At 47.7% G+C, this 17,828-nt stretch overlaps 1 long non-coding RNA gene across 1 annotated transcript; it reads right to left on the reverse strand.

The window, feature by feature from the left end:
• Nucleotides 1-150: 150 nt before the first annotated feature.
• LOC109495323 lies at nucleotides 151-14,781 on the reverse strand. The gene is made up of 2 exons (XR_002150710.2): nucleotides 14,396-14,781; nucleotides 151-967 (listed from the first exon to the last, which is right to left on the reverse strand). It is a non-coding gene; the product is annotated as an uncharacterized LOC109495323 (long non-coding RNA).
• Nucleotides 14,782-17,828: the final 3,047 nt, after the last annotated feature.

Here is a 17,828-nt window from a genome sequence, read left to right on the forward strand (position 1 = left end):
ACTCCTGGTTTCCTGCAATTTGTGGCTGAACTAAGAAGATCTGCTTTTCTTTCACATCATGACTCTGAAAACAAGGCAACTAAAAAAAAAAAAACCCTATTTATGTATGTGGTTTCTTTTTTTTTAATGGACGTACTTGCTACAGTTAACTTAGGTTGAAAAACATTTATTTTTACATGGAACTTAAAAAAGGATAAAAGGCAGGTTGCAGTGCAAGTTTCGCTAGCAGCTATCCCTGTTTCATTAGGCCCTCTCAACAGTTTCTCCTGCAAAATGTGAAGAGAAGGAATTGGCTGAGAAAATGAAGTAGGTTTTCTGAAAAAATGTGCCCACATAGCCTCTCCTTGCAGAGTTCTGGGGTGTCCGTATCAAGGGAAGTCACAAACCCATTTCAGAATCAGTTTAAAGTCACAGAGCCTCTCCCCAAGACACGTACATGCCCTTGGTACGTATCTCGGGGGTTCACAACACCTCCTCTGGAGCCAGACTGCGGATCTGCTCAAGTGTAGAGGCTTTTCCCCTAAAAAAGTTTTTCCTGGTGAGTGCAGTATTTATGAACACCTTCAGAGCACAGGATCCTCTTGTAGGCTCTGTGAAGCGAAGTGAAGATGCGGCCCCCCAGTCCCTGCTCATTGCTTCACGGGGATCAAGCTTCTAGTTGGTTCTCTGCTAGAACCTGGTACCAGTGAGGGCACTATTCGTTGACGTGGGCGTCCTTTCCTCCTGAGCCATAGGGACCTTTCAGGAGGTTAGGCAGTGATGGTCTGTGCTGCACTGAAGGTCTTGTGGGAACATGGGTCTCTTTTCTAGAAAAGGCACCTGGGGGTCTTGGGAAGACTTCTCAGTGAAGAAACATGGCCCCGAATTTTTGCAGTAGGACTTAGCCTTTGTGTCTGCTCCTCTCCAGTGTGGAGGACCTCCTTGTGGCACCTGGAATGGATCCCGAGTGCCAGGAAAAGGAAGCTAACTGGGGAAGAGATAAGAAAGAGGAAGCGATTAAGAAAAGCACACAGTTGCACAGCATCTATGTGTAGATTAAAAATCCCCCCAAGTGTCTATTTTTATACAGTTCCTTTATAAAAATTGTTGTTGTTGTTTTTTTTTTTTAATTACATGACTCCAAAGAGTTGTCACTGTAAACTAGACTAATGTAAGCTTGGGGAATTCTGTTCCTGCTGGGCCCGGACGCCGGAAGGAGAAGTGAATTAAGCTGTCATGTATCGAGCAAGCCGAGTGCCTCCTTAAGTCTCAGTCATGGAAAGCAGTGATCTTAACCTTTCTTGGCTCACAAAGCCTTTGATAATTTGATGACAGTTGTGGCTCTTTTCTCCAGCAAACAAACAAGCAAACACAGAAAACACACGCATACACACACACACACACACACACACACAAACAAACCCTCTTAATGTTGCGTACAATTTCAGGAGTCCCTAGATCCAAATAAAGTACCCGCGATCTGCAGTAACTAGAGGGATGATTTTTTATTAGAACTCTCTGCAGGTGAGGTTTCCAAGCATTTCCGGACGCCATTGGAAATTCGGTTCGCCACGTCAGTGCTGCTTGTTTGTACGTGGATTCCCAAGCAAATGATATGTTAGTGTTTGATGCCTGAGTTATTTGATTATATTCAAAGAGCCACTCAAAGAACTTTACAGTTTTACAAAGTCAGATTCTTCCCAACAGATAAGGAACATTCAGCCAGTAACTACTGAGTACCTACTACACGCCCAGTAATTACAAACCTCCCTTTATGTGCGTTGTTGATGTTGCCACAAGGCTTGAGAATATTTGAGCGGCCGCTGTGGTTACAGACTCTGCTTTTCCTGTTGCTTTCACACTACAAATTCGAGGACAGTTGGAGGGATCTGGGTTCGCGTAGCGACATCTTCTCCTTACTGACGTTTTTAAACAGTGGCTTCTCAGTGTCCTCTGTAGCCCATGAGATGATCTTTGTGTTCATGGTCTTAAGGAGTATTCAGTCTCCCAAGAGAGAGCGACAGACAGAGAAGTGTTCAGAGAAACAGCTGCACCCGTATCGGGTCGGTCCCTCACGGAGGGGTGAGGCCACTCCACATGCAACCCATAAAATCATATGCTCTATTTTTAAAACCATCCTCTCCAGATGGCAGTTGGGGCCCCAGCACAAGGGTGTCAGAACAAGGCACTGGCTTGGACTGATTGGGCTGGTGGGAGCCTTTCAGGAACACCGCTACCCAGTAAAGTGTCTCCCTGCCCTCTCCAGGAGGAGGGGGTCCAGATGTCTCTGACCTTCTCGTCTCTGCCCTGTGCCCTGTCGAGAGGTGGGCCGAGGCAGCTGGCAATCTTATAAACGAATTGCTCTTCTAAACGTCTTCCTCTGACTTTCTTGATCTTCTCAGCAAATAAAATTCTTGCCACGTAGATTGGGAGGGCAATGGATGGCGTCAGAAAGGAGGAATTGTTTGGACTTGTCCGTGTGATCCCAGGAAAAGGAAGTGCTGAACACCTGCACACTTGCAGCAGCCCCTTGTGACATCCCTGGGCCCAAGGCCGACCTCACAGCTCGCTGCGCCCGTCCTTGGGAAGACCTCCACTCACATTCTCCCTGGCTTCCAGCCTCTCAGCTCTCCAGAACTGGCTGCTGGGGAGACCTCCTCCCACCGAAGACCAGCCAGCCCCAGCTCAGGGACAGCCATTTCTCTCCAAGGACACATGTGCCTCCATCCATTCCACTGCTGCCCCAGCCCCTTGCACCGGTAGTGTTAACCTCCCAAGTAAGGTTTCATTTCATGCCATCCTCACTGTCTGACTTCGGGAATATGGACAAACCTGCAATGACACGGTGAGCAGCCAGTTTATTGACTTAAAGAAAAGAACCCTTTCGCTGCTAAATCCAGTTCTCACATATGCAAACATGCCCCTCCACATAAAGCAGATTCCCCTTACAGCTTTATACCAAGGAACTCAAGACACAGGGAACCCCTTTTGTCTTCACGACGCCTCGCCAAAGGAGGTAGGCAGAGAGCTTTTTTCCCTCTGCGACAGATTGAGAGCTGAGCGTAGCTGAGTGGCTTGCCCCCCGGTTCAGCTGGTGGCTGCCCCTCGTTCCCAGCCACACAGCCAGAACACAGAGCATGCTGCCAAATCCAAATAACTAGATGTCTGGACCTCCACCTCCCTTTGCCGGGAAAGAGCAAAGAATCCAGGTAGTGGAGTGCGTCATCACGCATTTAAATGGTGAAATCAGACAGCAGGTCAGCAAGTGACCGACAAGGTAGAATACGTCTTCTCTCCTCTCCCTCTCCCCTTCTTTTTGTGAGACTGGATGCATGACTTAAATGTAGGATGTTTATTAGCTAGCATATGCTTAAAATGGAGTTTAGAATTATTCCAATGTCCATATACTAACCAAGACTCTCATCAGAAATGAGGCAAAGTTTGCAACATGTCAGTGCCTTCAGCAAGATCAGCATAAAGCACAGGTTGTTATGTTGCTGTCCTATACTTCCTGCCAACAGAACAAATAGATTGCATACTTTTAACATAAAATCAGGGTTTTTTTCCCCCTCTAACTGTTGATTACACAATAAATTCTTTATTATATATACTGTTAGGTCATTTTTGAAACACCTGTATCAGATATCTGCATACCTCTGGTATTTCAGGGAAGTATTAGAGGGGAAGAGAAATAAGTACAACTTGGCTAATGTAACTTGAAGTAACATAGAATGTCATTTGCATTGTCCACCAATGTGGGGCTTTGGGGTAAAAAATGGACTTTGTTGACTATTCACAAAGGACTGAGGAAGCCAGTAGTTTACCTTTTAGCGGCCAGTCATGTAGCATGGTGGGTTGGTGGAACTTTTCGTTGGTAATTTTGGTTTGCCAGAATGATGCCTCTTCCTCCTCAAGAGTAAAGATTTTTGATGGCATCACAGATACGTTTGGAATGTTCATGTAGCACAGAAGAATATGGTTGAACATGATCCCTGATCTCCTGTTATTAGTTGCATGATGAGTTGCACTTTCCCAAAATTTCATTCAGGGACTTCTGTCGACTTCCAAAGATCCTAACCTACCATGATACCCAGAGAGCGTTTGGATTTGTTTCTTTGTTTTTAATATTTAAAAAATGCAATTTACATGAACTTTCAGGAAATTAGTTCAATTAAAACCTAAGAAGATAAGGTAAAACTATTTGGAGGCGGAAAAAATTTGAAGCAGTCATCCAGACAAATTAGGATAAAAGCATCTTTTTTCCTAAAGTATTTCTAATGAGACAGAGTGAACATACTGCACAAATCACATAACAATCCAAATTCTTCCATTCGCGCTTCTTACGCAGCCAATATGATGGGCCACTTCGATCTTTTCAGGATCTCATTTCCAAATTTCCTCCTCTCCTTCTTCAACTGCCCGTTTTGTTGGCAGAATGACAGTAGGCTCAGACCTGTGTGCTTAGAGAGAACACCCAGTGTGTTCTAATGAACTAGCTGTTCGTTAGTGCCTGGACCTCCCAAGAGTTTGCCTGCATTCCCAACCGGTGGCTCCTGTCCCCGCCTGAAACAGAAGACCTCTGTCACTAGTGCCCATAGCAGCAGCCCCTTCGATGACTTCTAGCAGGAGCACAGCCACTGCCACAGCATGAACGTCCCGCGTGCCCTGCGACAGCCGGGCCCCACCCTCCTCCAGTCCTCCTGAAGCGCAAGAAGGCGATGTACGAGCACTACAATGGCACCAACCCTCCTGCGGCCTCTCCGTCTTCCTGGAGAATTCCGGTGTCTTTCCTGTTCCACTTGTCACACTCTTCCCCGTCCACCCCTCACACACTGGCCCAGTTTCAGACGCCCTAAGCCCCTCGCCATGAACTGCCACCAGGGCCCAGTCAAGCCTGTGGTATCCACCGCCCTTCAGGAAATAATCTGCAAGACCCTTCTGGTTTTAACCCCAAGGAGCTGCCAGAGTCACAAGCTGGGAGTTGGAGCCTGGCTCACAAAGAGGATCGTCATCTCTCCGCTCCTGGGCCAACCCTGGGCAGCAGTGAGCCGGACCCTCAGAGACCCCCCACCAGTCCCCAGTATCCTGGGATTCCCCAAAGCTATCCTTGGACTTGGGGGAGGTCAGGGGAAGAGCAGAGGACCACCTGGGGATGCCCAGAGAAGTGGCTGTCCACAGAGAGCAGTTCACCAGTGTTCAGTGACCTAGCACAGCAGGTCTTGGATCCCCAGCAGCCCTTTGCCACCCCTGCGGCCCTCAGATGTCACAGCAGCAGGTGTGCCAGGCAGGGCCTCCAGGTCCCCCTCTTCGCGCTACAGCATTAAACCAGAGCACCGAGAACCGCACACTGATGAGCGTCCTGTGAAAAACCCAAAGCCTTAACATCCTCGTGGAAATCCTCTGTCGATGTCACAATCCATCACAGACGGCGTTTTCGGATTAGCCGTCCCTGAGACGATCCAGAAACTACAATCAACTTCCAGTGTCTCAATCCATGCACCTATCCTTCCAAAACCAATTCTGTGAGGCACGCGAGTCCTAATGTAACACGACACGCCAGCGTGGCCCTGTCCAGCTTTGTCCTGACAGTTGCCAGGGCGTGTGTCCTTGCTTGTGGTGGTGAATCACCGTGGAAGGGTTCCTTCAAGCAGCCTTTGACTTGTGGACGGTCGTATGTCCTACCCTGAAACCAGCATTCCTTCACACACGCTGACAGAGGCTGCCTATGCATGGGCTTTGCTTCTTGCTACCCATGAAACACAGAAAGAAATCACGGATTATAAATAGGCTTCCCCTTCCGAAAGCATGGATAGTTTTATTTTTAGATCCTATTTTCTAGAAACTGCTTGTGGTTCTTTCTTTCATCCCCTCCAAACACGTTCCCCTATTCTCTCTTCTGACAGAAGCTGAGACGGGGACTCGAAGTTTGCTTTCAGTTCAAGGGAAGGGGCCTAAGTGTAAATAAAAGTAAATAGAAGAGTAAAAGTAAAGTAAGAAAGAAACTGCTTACGTTTTGCCAACAACCAAAACCAAGAAGAACTGTATCTATGAAATACTAAACGACATCTGTATATAGATAAAAGCACGTTATCTGTAAGTCATTACTACAGACCTTGTCATCTGTCGTGTACTCAGATGTTTCACTGTATTAGAGAAAACTTCACACTATCTATCGAGGAAAGCTGGGGAAAGAATTCAAAATACAGTATCATTGACTCAAATTTTGTTGTTTATTTATTCTGGGCTTGGCACAATTTCAAATAGGAAATGCGCTGAATGTAAATTATGGATCAGAAAATGAATTTATCTGCAGGGATTCTGAAACCTCTCTTTAACACAAGACCAATTCATACGGGTTAGCCCTGTGGGTATGCAGTCCACTGGTGGGGGTTGGGGGTCAAAAGCAGGTGGGTGCATTTTAATACCAAATGCAGGCACTTCCGGGAGAAGGGGGTGGGGGTGCTGCCATCAGCTCTCCCTAGCTTGAATCGAAGTGTCCCGAACACATAGCGTGACTGCAAGTTTCCGGGCCTCAGGTGCAACTCTCGGGTTGGAAGGTTCATTTAGCCCCTCTCCTCAAGCAGGAACGTGTGCAGACAGGCAGATAGAGAGCGAGGAAGCACTCCCTCCCTGGGAGTCTCTCTCCCCACCTCTGAAGGAGAGCAGGTGAAGCCTCTGGGAACTGTGGGTAGGACACACTCCTGCATGTCTGGCGCAAGCTTTCTCTGAATTCTCGGGAGTTTGTTGGACCGTGAGCTGAGCTCGCAGACGGGAGCGAACCAAAACTTGTTTTCTTTGGACTGCTTCAAGCAAAAATGGAAGAAAGGGGCTCATTTTTTCCAGTGACTTTCTTTTTTTAATCAATAGTACAGATCCAAAGTAAGCATTTATTCACTGGCCCAGCTTCCTAATCTTTTCACTTAGAAGCGTGACTGCCGATCCCCTGAGTTGTAAGAATATACTGAAAAACGAGTCGACAGGCTTCGGAGCCTGGGAATCGGGAATCGTAGAAAGCTCTCCCCTCTTTTGGTTGGGTCAGCTTCCCTAGGGAAGACCGTTAGGTGTGTACTTCCCAGTACTTTTTCAGGTGCCTTTGGGCAGACAGGTGTGTGAAGCTGGTTCGCAAACACAATACCAAGAGGAGTTTGGTAGCCTCCTTGGGAGGAGACCCGGCTTGCTTTCATTTTTGTTTTAAAATGCAGCCCAACTATCTAGAAAGAGAAAAGACTTGCTTTCAAATGTCCTGGTGGCATTTTTTTTTTCTGTCCGTGAAGGAAATGTCCACCTTCTTTTTTTTTTCCAGTTATCAAGCGCATTTGAAAATAAGAAAGCATCTATTGACATAGAATCATGCCCCAGCAGGGACTCCTTTCCAGCCCAGTGGCTTTCCTGAGATTGAAACAGTCCTCCCAGGTGGCCCTTCAGACCTTCCCCGTGAGGTCAGAGACCAAGAGTTCCTCGTCCAAGAGACCCTTCACTTGACTCAGCCAGCAAACCAAGGCTGTAACCTTCTTTTAAAAAACAAGAAAGTACCTTGTATAACGAATTCTTCCAGCCACAGGGACGTGGGAGCAAAGGTTAACACTTGAGGATATCACTCTCGGTTTTGAAGCGGTGTCAGTTTTAGTTTTAATTTATCAGTTTTTCTGGAAGGGTTTTGTTTTGCTTTTCAATCAAATTAGTCACTCTGGTACTGTGGTGAGGCAGTAACTTTAATTTCAAGGTTTTCATAAGTTTACAGGAACATAAAAATTTGATGCCGGTGAAATTGATTAGAATTCTCCATTATCTTGTGGATCTAGTACCCATCTGTCTCGCATATGGATGTTTCCAGGGATGGCTGACAAGGGTCCTCGCCATATACTGGTCCCACGCCTCCTTATTCTGCACACATGGAAACAGCAATGCATCGAGACCGGAGGATACCGGTTGTAAAATGAGGCCGGCTCTGAGTTGCATTCAAAGCCCCCACAGAGGAGAGTGCCCCCCCGAAGAGTGTACATACACTGGTGTGCTCTCGAGAATAGATTTAGAAACAATCCCACCCGCTCAGCAAATGTCATTTTGTTTCTGTCTGCTCACCCTTCCAGTTTGCAATAACCTGACAAAAAGTGCCAGAATGAAATCAGGAATGTTCGTATTTGACGGAGACGTTGGCAGGCAGCCACGGACTCAAAGGGCGAAAACGAATTCTGCTTTTGCTTTTCTGTCAGTAACTCCACACGCTCTGCCCACGCAGGGCCCGAGGGGGGATTCTGATGGGTCAGCCGCGTGCCGACCACCGAGAGCCCTCAGCGGAGAAGGTGATGTGTGATAGTGAAGTGAACCCCCCACCCTGCTCCTGGACGAAGTGTGTGCCCCCTCGTCCCCCCTCCTAGTGCGCGGAGGTGGGATGATCCCACCACCCAGGGGGGCGGTCAGCTCACCGAGCCCAGCCGCCACCCAGAGAACATGGGCCTAATGCCTCAGACCAACCCAGTGAAGTCCATTTGAGTCTGGTTTACCCGACCTTCCTCCCCAGTCGGAGAGACCTTCCACTTGACCGAGGGAGGGAGGGAGGGAGGAGAGAGAAAAGGAAGGAAAAAGAGAAGGCAGGAAGAGAGCGAAGGAGAGAGAGAGAGAGAGGAGGCAGGCAAATGCCTTCACTACTTTTAAAATGGATTTGATTTTTCAAATCCGTTTCTAGATCGTGTCTTCAGAACGCCTCTCCTGCAGTCAGGTCGAAGGGGAGGAGGCTCCCCTGTGGAGTTTTAAGCTGAACAATGGAGAGCACTGGGCTTCAGTTTGTTTCCGCCACCCCTGGAAAGGTGGGCAGCCAGCCACCCTTCCGATTCGAGGTGGGGGTGGAAGCATCCTGGTTTTCCAAAATAAGGAACAAGATGAATTTGGGGCCAAACAGGGCTTGGAGACAAGATTCAAGGCTCTCGAAGGATGCTCACCAGAAGAAGGGGTGGGGGTGAGGGGCGAGAGTTTAGCCCCTTCCCAAGCTGTCCTGGAGGGGGTTGGCCTCAGAAATGGGAACCCCCACGGGATGGGGCAGGCAGGGCACAGCCAGCTCTCCAGAAGGCCTGCGCCAGCCGCAGGAGGGGCATGATGGATAGAGGCTGAGCAGCCTCTTTAGCCAGAAGGCCCACAAGATCCTGAAGAGGAGAGATCAGGACCACCGTCAAGCTTCCCAGGAAGGGACTCCATCCTCCTCCTGAGGCTCCAGGTGGGTGTTACTTCCCCTAGAGAGAGAGGGCAAGGCTGCTGAGTGCCCAGGACCTTCCTGGGGCCTGGCCTCAGAGTCTGATGAGAAATAAACTCTCCCCACATCGTCCTTTCCTAAAGTTAAGGAATTGGCTCTGCAGAAGAGACCCCTCACCATAGCAACATGTAGTCTAGCAGTAGGACCTGGAATGTTCCAGAAACCTTAAAGCCTGGGGTGGGTGGGGAGAGAGGGCCCAGGAGCAGGGTCAATGGCAGGAGAAAGGAGCCCTTGCGTGAGGCTCTTTTCATGCAGAGCCCCAGGGCTAAAAATAACCAGGCAGCTGTTCAACAGCTGGTGCAGAGAATGGTCTAGCATGGGCAGGGTGCACGCCTGTCCCAGAGCACCTAAAGGACCCCTCCCCCTGCTAAACACCCCCTCCTTACACCTGGAAACCACAGCTGGCTCAAGATGAACAAAAGAGACACAGGGTCTGCCTTCTGACTCTTTGTAGCTAAGGAGATCGCCCTCTACCATGGCCATGTGGTTAGCACAGCAGTGTTGGCTTTTTTTTTTTTTTTTAACCTTTTTGCTTTTTATGGAGATCTAACTTATACCAATGAAGCACACGTAGCTCAGTGAGTTTTTATGTATTATTCACCTACGTAACAATCGTCCAGATCAAAGTGTAGGGCGCTTTGAGCACCTGGTCGTGGGGAGCAGGGTGGGAGTGAACTCTTTCGAGCCTGAGTGGCCAGCACCCCTCAATCCAAGGCTAACTGCTGTTTGGATCTCAGAGATTCTTCTTCCCTTAGCTTGATGACTGAGCATCTCACAGGAGTCCTTTAGTAAGTATGGTTTTGTGTCTGGCTTCTTTTACTACTTGACACGCCTGTGAGATTCCTCTGTGTGGTGGGTGGCAGAACTTTGGTTCTTTTTCATTGCTTTGTAGTGTTCCATGGTATGATGAGATCATGCTGTGTCTATCCACTCTTGTGTTGAGGGGCACTGGGTTCTTTCCAGTTTGGAGGTATTATGACGAATGCCATAATGAACGTTCTTGTCGGTGTTGGCACATTTCACGGTAGATTTGAAAATAAATTCTAGAGACATCTAAACTGATACACCCTCAATGGAGGGCAATTTGACAATATCTGTCAAAAAACCACACACACTTCTGGGAATTTATTCTATAGATCTGTTCAAACATGCCAATTATCTTATGTACAGGGTTCTTCAGTACAGCGTTGATTTATAAACACTAGAGTTTTGTCTTTTCGTTGTTAAGCTGTAAGTGTTCTTTATATATTCTAGATACTAGACTCTTATCAGATATATAATTTACAAATATTTTCTCCTATTCTGTAGGTTGTCTTTTCATTTTCTTGATGATGTCCCTTGATACACAGTGTTTTAAATTTTGATGAGAACCAATTTATCTATTTTTTCTTCTGTTGCCTGTGCCTTTAGTGTCATATCTAAGATTTCCATTGCCAAAACCAAGGTCACAGAGATTTACCCCTAGATTTCTCCTAAGAGTTTTACAAAATACATGGAACATAATCCCTACAGTGGGATAAAACTTATGATGTGGGCTGCACACCGTGACTTCTCCCCAAAGGGCACAGTATGGGAGCAGGAAGGAAAGGAGTGACTTTACACAAACACACCTCAGCCAGGTAGCCAAGGTCAACATCAATAGTGATAAGTCATGTCAATAGCATGGACCCTGGATAGGATGAAAATGACACTTCTTTGGGCCAAATTATGACCCCCCCCTCCCTACAAGTTTATATGTTGAGGTCCTAATTCCCAGCACCTCAGAATGTGACCATATTTGGGGAGATGATCTTTTTTTTTTTTAATTTTTAAAAATTTTTTTTTCAACGTTTTTTATTTATTTTTGGGACAGAGAGAGACAGAGCATGAATGGGGGAGGGGCAGAGAGAGAGGGAGACACAGAATCGGAAGCAGGCTCCAGGCTCCGAGCCATCAGCCTAGAGCCCGACGCGAGGCTCGAACTCACGGACCGTGAGATGGTGACCTGGCTGAAGTCGGATGCTTAACCGACTGCGCCACCCAGGCACCCCGGGGAGATGATCTTTAAAGAGGTAAACAATGTTAAATGAGATCCCTGGGGTGAGCCCTGATTCAATGGAACTGGTGTCCTCATAAGAAGAGGAGATTAGGACGTGGAGCAAGGACCATGTGAAGACACAGGGAGAAGATGGTCCTCTGTAAACTAAGGAGAGAGAGGCCTCAGAAGAAGCCAGCTCTCTTGGCACCTTGATCTTGGACTCTGAGCCTCCAGAACTGAGCAAGAAGAAATTTCTGTTGGTGAAGCTGCCTGGTCTGTGGTATTTGTACGGCAGCCTGAGCCAATCTAATACAAACACTTTACCTCTGAAGGCCTCCCCGCAAAAACCCATAACTCCATTTTAATCATGAGAAAAACATCAGACAAGGCCCAGTTAAGGGACATTCCAGAAAATACCTGACCAGTCCTCCTCAAAACTAATAAGATTATCAAAGGTTAAGGTATAAAAATAATAATAATAAAAGTCTGAAGAACTGTCATGGTCAAGGGGAGCCTGAGGAGACATGACAACTAAATGTAATGTGTTGTCCTGGGTGAGACCCTGGAACAGGAAAAAGGCATTAGGTAAAGACCGAACAGGAAATCAGAACCAGGTATGGACTTTAGTTAATTGTGACAAACGTACCCCACTCGTGTCAGATGGTAACAACAGGAGGGACTAGGTATGAGGGATGTGAAGGGTATCTACTCCCTCCACAATCTTCCTGTAAATCTATAATAAAGTAAAAAAGTTTGTTTTAAAAATCGGACAAGGGCATCTGGGGGCTCAGTTGGTTAAGTGTCCGACTCTTGGTTTCGGCTCAAGTCATGATCTCACGGTTCGTGAGTCTGAGCCCCGCATCGGGCTGCACGCTGACCGTGCAGAGCCTGCTTTGGATTCTCTCTCTCTCTCTCTCTCTCTCTCTCTGCTTCTCCCCTGCTCATGCTCTCTGTTCTCTCTCTCAAAATAAACTTTTTAAAAAATAAAAATAAGAATTGGACAAAAGGGTTGAATGGACATTTCCACAAAGATATACAAATGGCCAATAAGCACATGAAAAGATGCTCAACATTATCATCCATTAGGAAAATGCAAGTTAAAACTATAATTAGATGCCACTTTACACCCACCAGAAGGGCTAAAATCAAAAAGAAATAACAAGTGTTGGCACGGATGCAGAGAAACTGGAATCCTTCTACATTGCCGACAGGAATTTAAAGTGGTATGGCCACGTCGGGAAAACAAAGGTTTGGCACAAGAATCTTCATATGTTTCACTTATCATCATACCCAGTAATTCCACTCTTAGATCCCTACCAAAGAGACAGGAAAACACAATGACTGGAATGGGAACATTCAACAGCATGTTATTGACAATAGCCAAAAGGCAGAAATAACCCACATGTGCCACCAAGTAATAATGGATAAATAAACATGGTCTCTTCACACAGTGGAATATCATTTAGCAGTAAAAAGGAACGAAGCTCTGATTTGTGTCTCAACACAGATGAATCTTGAAAACGTGATGCTCAGTGAGAGAAGCCAGATGCAAAACGCTACATATTCTATATTTCCCCTCTATGCAATGTCCAGAAAAAGCAAACCAATAGAGATATATTAGTGGTTGCCCACATCTAGGGATGAGAGCAAGAATGACCTGCAAATAGTCACAATCAAAATTTTGGTGATCGGGGCACCTGCGGGGCTCAGTCGGTTAAGCGCTCGAATTCGGCTCAGGTCATGACCTCACAGTTTGTGGGTTTGAGTCCCGCGTCGGGCTCTGTGCTGACAGCTCAGAGCCTGGAGCCTGTTTTGGATTTTGTGTCTCCCTCTCTCTCTGCCCTTCCCCCACTCACACTCTGTCTCTCTCTCTCTCTCTCTCTCTCTCTCTCTCTCAAGAATAAATAAACATTTAAAAAATGTTTTAAAACTTTTGGTGATAGTAGAAATACTCTAAAATTGCTTTGGGATGATGGTCGCACAACCATATATATATTTATTTATATAAACTTACTAAAATCATTTAGTTGTACATTTTCGGTGGGTGAATCTTATGGCGTGTGAGGCATAGATGAAACAAGATTGGCGATACGTTGATAGTTTTGTAAGCTGGCTGACAGGTAGACAGGATTCACTTGACCATTTGTTTTACTTTTGTTTATATTGGAAAATTTTTGTAATACGAGGTTTTAAAAGTAATGAATTGCTCCTTTGTGCTTGCCCTAAACACACGTTTCCATAAAATATCCCAGTGTCAGCATCATTTACATACCTTCCTTTCTCCCTGTCAGATGGGGGCAGTTCCTAGGGGTAGGGATGGTTTCCTATTATTTATTGGAGGGCTTTTTTTTGAGGAGGGGGATTTTTGGAACTTAAAAAAATTTTTTTTTAATGTTTATTAATTTTTGAGGTGGGGGGAGGGGCAGAGAGAGAGGGAGACACAGGATCTGAAGCAGGCTCCAGGCTCTGAGCTGTCAGCACAGAACCTGACACGGGGCTTAAACTCACGAGCTCAGGTGAGATCATGACCTGAGCTGAAATCGGACATTCAACCGACTGAGCCACATAGGTGCCCCTGGAACTTTTTTTTTTTTTTTTTTAATCCAGAGACTGGCAAATAAATGTTAGTTGAAGAAATTGTTTTAAATAAAATGGGGAGGGAGAAAAAGAAATAACCGGTAACGCAGGAAACACCATTTTGTGAATGCTAACTCAAGCTTCTCAAAGGGAAGTATTTTAAGTACTCAGAACTGCAAGGTGACATCTTGCTTCAAAATGCTTTTTGGCTGTTGGGTTTCTGAGACAGTCTGTGTTAGGGAGGGCCACCATTAGTACCTTAGTGATGGGTCTTTGGTTCTAAAATTGTTATAAAATACTGAAAGCATTTGACGTGAAAATAACGCAGAACAAAACCAGATCCTTTCAGAGTGGGGACTTTACAAAGAGTCTCAGGGTGCTGGATGTGACTCCCCTCTCCCATCCCATCAGTGTAGAAAATGCGTTCTTTGTTGTGATAAATTTCCTGTTTTTAAAATAGGTGATTTTCTTGCCAATGGACAGTCCTCTAAGGCATGCACTGAGGTGGAAACCTTTGAAGAACCTTCCAGATGTGCTACCAGAGATGAGCAACTCACCTGAGAACACAGACCTACCTAGTGAGAGAAGGCCAGAGGCAGGGAGGTAACGTGGACTCCTTCGTCTCCAGGGGCTAGGCAAGGGCTAGGTCTTGAGAGGTTATTGCCCGTAATCCGCCCCCACCGCCCTGCGAAAGAGGCGAGAAAACAGGGGCACTCGAGGCTCGAGGCTCTGAGGCCCAGCAGCTGACCGGACCCGGGGACCACAGGACCCGCCCGGACCCCGGGACTCCCTGGAGCAGGGCAGGCCTGGTTCTCGGGCGCCACCTAGCGTTGGCCACGCGCGGAGCCGCCTCTCCGTCCACAATCTGAGCACCTGAGTCCCGTCCCGGACAAAGCAAAGCAGGAGGGACCCCTGGATTTCGCGGCCAGCCGGGGCGGGTGGCGTCCCTCAAGGGGTTGAGGCGAGCTCTACTCGGGGCTTCTGGTGTCGGGGTGCCTGGGAACGGCCAGGACGCCGGACTGGGAGCGGGGACAGGACCCTGTCGCCTCTCTATTGTCCCCGGGCATTCGTGTGTGTAGCAGCAGGCGGGAGTGGCTCTGAGCCCATCCGGGGGCGCTTCCAGCTCTGAAAGTTTAATCCAAGAGCACAGACTCCCGCATCCCCTAGTCCATCCTGGAAACCAACGGACGCTCCTGCAGGCCCTGACCCTTCCTGGGTCACTGGAATCACAGGAGACCGTCTTAAAGGACAAGTATGTGGACCCCACCCCAGACCAATTGAACTAGGGAGGAGGAGTCTGGATGTCAGTGTTTTCCACTTTTGCTGGACGGTTCTAAGACTAAGGGTTGAGAACACAGCCTCACACCTGGAGTGAGCCAGCTTGCACCCCCCTCCCCTTCGCTTCTGGAGCCCACCCTCATTTACTGCTTTTTGCCCAAATATCACCTCTTTGAGTTCACTTCCCCTGGATGACATACGCTGGCATGTAACAGTGCTGGTGTCCCCTCCTGTGCTCTCCTGTCCCCCTGGACGCTGGTGTGGCAGGAGTGAGGGCAGAGAAGCAGTAACCTGCCTTTGTGCAGCCCGAACCAGGGCAGAATCAGGACTAGAGGGTGAAGGGCAGACAAGACAGTGGTGTCTCTCTCTCTCTCTCTCTCTCTCTCTCTCTCTCTCTCTCTCTCTCTCCCAGAAATTAAAATGCCCGGGCACCAGGCAGGAGCAGGGAGGGGGAACCAGGCTGAGCTGGGGCGCCAGGGCATGAGGGCTCTGGTGGCAGAGGACCCATCCCAGGGAGGCAGAGCAGTGGTGGGAGGTGAAATGACCAAGAAGCAGAAGCTCTGAGCCCCCAGGACCCGAGGTAGTGTGCTCTTGCCTGCACAACGTGAGGTCACAGATAAAATTATGAGGAACTTGAAGCTGTCGGCAGCAGAGCTTTGAACCAAACGTGGGCTCTCTTGAGCACACAGCCCTGTGCACCAGCACAGACCACAGGCCCCTAAAGCCGGTCCTGCCTGAGACCCCGGGTAAACATGTGGATTCCTGGTCCTGCTCCAGACCTGGGGAATCAGAACCTCCAGGAAAGGCATTCAGGAATCTCTATATTTAATTTTTTTTAATGTTTATTTATTTTTGAGATAGAGACAGACAGATAGACAATGCAAGTGGGGAACAGGCTGAGAGAGAAGGAGACACAGAATCTGAAGCAGGCTCCAGGGTCCGAGCTGTCAGCACAGAGCCCGACGTGGGGCTCGGACCCACGAACTGTGAGATCATGACCTGAGTGGCTGCTTAACCAACTGAGCCACCCAGAGGCCCCAGGAATCTCTGCATTTAAAGAGTTCCTTCAGGGAAGTTTTTATCAGGGAGGTGGGAACCACTGCTCTGGGTTTCCAAACCCGGCTGATAATGGTATTCTTGGGCCTCTTTCCCTACAGACTCAAACTGAAAATTCCTAGATTCTGTTCTCCTGCCTCCCCTCGCCTCATGGAATTCTCTTTGGAATTCCTCATGATTTCATCTTTGGAACCACTCTGCTTGGGTTCCACGGTCCACCAGCTGCGTGATCAGGAACAAAGTTCACTTTTCTCATCTGTAAAATGGGGCAGCTGTGCCGATTCAGCGAGTTCATATACTCAAAGTGCTTCAAGTATTGTCTGCAACAGAGTCTGGACAAAATAATAGTTCTTATTGTTACCAGTGGCTCTCAGCCCTGGGCTGCATATGAGAAAAACCTTTGTTTGCTTTTAGTTAATTTCTTTTCAAATACCAGTGCCTGGGTCTCACTCCAGAACAGTTCAGGGAGAGTCCACAGCGATTCTGATGCAGGAGAGCTGAGGCCCACCGATGCGGCAACGGGATTTGCTTCAGTCATTCCATTGTATATCACGGAGCTTCTTCTTTACGTGCAGATAGACGCAGATATCTGCGTGTCTTCTCTGTCATTCCTTTCTAACTTTCTATTTTGAGATAATTACCCTATCATTTTAACAGCTGTGTGTTGGTCCATGGCCCAGACACGGCCTGATCTAGTTCATCCCATGTTAATGGTGTCCGTCCCTTCTGCTCCCAACAGCCCTATGAAATAAGACGGTCTCCCCTTTCAGACGTGGGGGTAAGGCTGCCAAGTTCAGAGACTTGTAAGTGCATCAGTTATGCAGCTAGAAGATGGCAAAATAGCTAACTGATCTTTCTGGTTGATCGTTCTGAGCTGCCTCTCAACTAGTCAAGGATAAAGGCCCTGTTCTTAGACGTTCCTGTCCAAGATGGGTCAAATGTGGATTCATCCCCTGTGATGGGCTGAACTGTATTCTCCCCGACTCCCCATTCGTAAGCTGAAGTCCTAACCCTCAATACCTCACAATGTGACTGCATTTAGAGAGGGGATCTTACACGTTAATTCAGGGGCACCTGGCTGGCTCAGTCATACAACACGTGACTCTTGATCTCAGAGTAGTGAGTTCAAGCCCCATGTTGGGCATGGAGCCTACTTAAAAAAAAAAAAAGAATGAAAGAGACGTTAATTCAAAATGAAGCTGTTAGGTGGGTCCTAATGCAATTTGACTGGGGTCCTTACAAGATAAGAAGAGCAAGAGACACAGGGATACACATGCAATGAGGAAAGGGGATATGAGGAAACAGTGAGAAGGTGCCTCTGAAGCCAAGCGGAGAGGCCCCGGGAGAAATCAAACCTACCAGCACCGTGACCTTGGACTTCCAGCTTCCCGAACTGTGAGAAATAAATTTCTGTGGTTTAAGGAACCCAATCTGTGGTAATTTGTCAAGGCAGCCCTAGCCAACTAATACCTCCCCGCCCCAGCCCACCCCGACCGAGTTGAGAGTTGATGGGTGAAAAGGAGCCAGGACCCAGCATGCACTTTTCTTCCCATCCACTCAGTTGCGCTTCTGTGTAGACTGCTCTGCAGAGCGCCTGGTGCATGGTAAGCACAGGGCCGTGCTTAATACACACATAACACCTAGCCACGGCCAGAAGTGTTCCTCTGCCCGCAT

The sequence above is a fragment of the Felis catus genome, chromosome E3 (assembly GCF_018350175.1).
Source record: "Felis catus isolate Fca126 chromosome E3, F.catus_Fca126_mat1.0, whole genome shotgun sequence".
Lineage (NCBI taxonomy): Eukaryota > Metazoa > Chordata > Mammalia > Carnivora > Felidae > Felis > Felis catus.